General features: G+C 24.8%; 1 long non-coding RNA gene across 1 annotated transcript; it reads left to right on the top strand.

The window, feature by feature from the left end:
- The first annotated feature begins 38 nt into the window (after positions 1-38).
- Positions 39-3,364, top strand: LOC107437967 (uncharacterized). The gene is made up of 2 exons (XR_011636593.1): positions 39-1,070; positions 3,132-3,364. It is a non-coding gene; the product is annotated as an uncharacterized lncRNA (long non-coding RNA).
- Positions 3,365-3,895: the final 531 nt, after the last annotated feature.

The following is a 3,895-nucleotide window of genomic DNA, read 5'->3' as shown; positions in this document are numbered from 1 at the left end:
TATATATGTATATATCAATTTTCTGATAATTTAAAATTAATTAAAGAATTATGGTATCAATTACTTTCTTTTCTTAGCTAATGATATTTTTAAGGAAAATAACTTGACTTTTAATTAAAAATAAAGTGACACAATACTGATTATTAATTTAAATTTCTTTTCTTTACAGCTGCAGCAGGTAATTGATCCATTTACATTTTATAATTTCAACAGATGTTTTAAAAATGCTAAGTACAGAAAAATGTATCATACTTTAAAGCATTTCTTTTTTTTTAATTCCATTAAAATAATAGAATTATCGCACTATTCTTTTACATTTCAGGTACAGATACACTGACTGAATCTTTATTCTATGAATTATGAATATAAATATTTTTTATTGCCATTCTTAACTTTAACCCTTATTTTAAAATAATCCTTTGATATAATTCCATATAACTATAAAAAGAAATAAAAAAAGTTTTAAAAATAATTTGCAATTATAAATATAAAATTATTGATAAGTTATATTGATTTGAAACAGTGATTACAAACTCAATGCAAGTAAAACAATTAACAGCAAATAAACTCGGATTAATGGGATTGGCATATTATTTGATAACTATCAGTAAATATTTTTCTGAAAGTTACATTTTCCTTCAACTTGATTCATGTTTTAAATCTAAGTCAAAATTTACATACTTATTAATAGAAATGGTATATTCAGTGATAAAAATGCAAAATTATATTAAATTTCGTTGAAGCTTTAACTGTATACGACTCATACTAAAAGTGTTTAAAGAATACTTCAATACTAAAAGCAACTAATGGAATATATTTCATATAAAATTTAAAATTATATTGCATTTCGCTGAAGCTTTAATTATATACGACTCTCACTAAAATTGTTTAAAAAATACCTTAATACAAAAAGCAACTTATGGAATATATTTCATATATTTTAAATCAAAGTTAATTTTATTAACGTGAAAGGTTTATTGTTTTACACCATGTTTAAAAACATTTTTTAAATTTTCAACTTCTGTTTTCTTTTGCAGATGCAACAACAGTTGCTGCAACAGAAAAAGCTTGTAAGTAATTAACTGCCACTGAAAATAATTCTTATTAATCAAACTTGAGTTTATCGATTTTAAAACAGATATTTAAGTGATTGATGTTTTATAAACTCTCAGAAAAGCGAGCTCGTTGAAACCTTCATAAGTTGTTAAATTGAATCATGATTTCCTTCAAGTTAAACAATTGAGTAATCAAGTTTGCGAAGTTAGATAACATGGTTCAAATTGGTTTCCTTATTCATGATTCAATTGCAAAATTGAGCCATGATTCCGTTCAAGTTGAGTAATCGTGTTACCAAGTTTACAGGAAAAGATAACATGATTCAAATTAACCCTGTATAAAGATTGACGCAAATTTGAACCATGCTAAGGCTTAACATGTTCCGAAATTTCCTTCAGTGTAAGGTAGCGTTTTAGTAATGCCCATAAGCTCATCCGCTGAGAAAAAAAGTATTTTTGTTAAAGCTACCAGAATGTAGTAAAATTTACTGAGTTCCTGGCTCTATCGGAACACCAAAAAGCTCAGTAATTTTTAAGAAGCGGTAATGATTTTGGTAAAATTAACTATATAATATGGTTACATAAAATGTGGTAAAATTTGGTAAATGTGGTTACATTTGGTAATTTTAACAGGTTCACTTATAGTACGGCATAAAAACTATTTATAGACTTAATAAACTTTTCAGTTTCTTTTTTTTTTTTACTAAATGTGTGGTAATGAGAACTATAATTTTTAAAAGCAGAATTTCTGGTAAACCGTTACCATATGAATGGTTTAAATAGCGTATCTATATATTTTTTTAATATTAGAGTTATGATTTTTTTTACCAGAAATGACATAACCATACTGCATGGTAATTTCATCAGAATTTATTCTTCCATGCAAGAATTATGTCTCCGGCATAAATTTTGAATTAATTCTCTTTAATTATTCATTTTATTAAAATTTTGCAAATTTCAAGAGTTTTATCTCCTTTCTTGTTTTGTAATTTTTGTTTTCGTCACGAAAGTATTAAGTTACTTCAAAAGAGCTCACTTGATCTGAATTATTTAAAAAGTGCTAATAAAATTATGCATGTTGGTAAAATTGCAGCAAAATGTAACCCACAGATAATTCGAGAAAATTACTAATAGCGACAAACTTAACATAATATTGGAATTCAAGGAAAGCGTCCTCATTTTGTCAATAAAAAACATGCTTGAAAAATCTTTTGTAACACAATTTTTTAGAACAGATACTACAAGAAGTTCCTAATGTTAAAAGGAAATATTTTCCACATTTACTTAACCTTTTCAGGTCACAATTTCATACATATTTAATTGCATTAAATATGTAATAAATTGAAAAACAATTTTTTTTTAAACGAACACTGTCCTCATATTTTTTTTTTCTTTTTATGAAAAACTAGGCTATTTTTATGCAATAAGAAAAGATAAATTCGGTTGAAATTTTGAGAAATGATCATAGAAAATTATGAAAAATGCATCAATTGTGAAGGATTGCAAAAGAACACGAATAGATTTTTAGAATGCTAAAAAAAGAAAAGTGTTTGCTAGTAATTAATTTCTTTGCATTTAGAGAACAATTTAAAAATAATTTGTTCGAATTTTTTTTGTCACATTCGTATTATTTGCCGTGAATTAAAAAATATGAAATTTGCACTTTAGACCATTTTAGGCGTAAAAACTCTAATAGTATGATTTTTAATGTTATTTAAACTTCTTCGTATTTTTGAATATAAAATCACAATATCTAATTTATATTATTAAATAATATCTCATTTAAATAAACTCTCATTTTAGAGGCTGAATGGAGTTTTTTATTAAAATATGAAAATAAATTACTTCAATCAGTAAATATTTTTCTATTTAGTGAATAAATTTGAACTAGCTAAATAAAAAATATTAATTTCGAGCATAGTTTCTACCCATATCATGACTTCTCGTAGTGAGACAAAGATGTTGTATAAGCTATATTTATCTTTCCAAAACTTTAGTTGAAGAAATAATTTGATTCGTTTTACATTTTTAAAGACATTGTAAATGTTTATTAAATAAATTGTTGTTTGATTTTAGAAATGAAAACTCTATGAGGACCGAAACCCAGCTTTCTGTTACAGCCACTATGCCATCGTCGCTTTAGTGGATTCTTCTGGTGGCGTTGATTACCATAAAACAAAGATCTTTTTACTAGGTTTCGGAACAAACTGCAATGTACCAAATTGATTCCCTTTATGTTCTATTTTCTGTACAATAAATTGTACTAATAATTTGTAATTTTCTGGACAATAAATTTTCTGTACAATAAATTGCCTCTTTCCTAAAAATTTCTTATTTCTGTCCATTTATTATTTTATAAGTTTCAATTTTCATCATGTTTCAAAATTTTTAGAAGTTATTAGAATGAAATTAGCGATTATGAAATTCTGCACATCAACAATAATATAAAAACGACTAACACTTACTTGTAAAAGGCAGTTCGAAATCTAAACTAGGAAAATAATTTTTTTTATTTTTAATAGTTTTTCATAGGCATAAAATCTATTATTACTCTAAAAAGTATAGTTTGCTACTCAGAATTTTGCAATACTGGAAAATATGAGTAATATGTGTTTTTCTCATAATGCTATTTCGGATTATTTATTGCCATGAAAAATTTGCTTCAGAAACATAAAAAATTAGTTTATTGGTATAAAAAAATTAGGAAATTTAAAAATTTCACATTTCCGAATGAAATTTAATTAACTATAATTCACAATAGTCTTGGAAATCTTAATCATAATTACGAAATTAAGATATTTAATACATAACTACGAAATTAAGATAATCATAATTAAGAA

This window comes from Parasteatoda tepidariorum, chromosome 4 (genome assembly GCF_043381705.1).
Source record: "Parasteatoda tepidariorum isolate YZ-2023 chromosome 4, CAS_Ptep_4.0, whole genome shotgun sequence".
Taxonomy (NCBI): Eukaryota; Metazoa; Arthropoda; class Arachnida; order Araneae; family Theridiidae; genus Parasteatoda; species Parasteatoda tepidariorum.
Note: the sequence above shows the minus strand (reverse complement) of the source record. Positions and strands in the feature narration are given on the sequence as shown.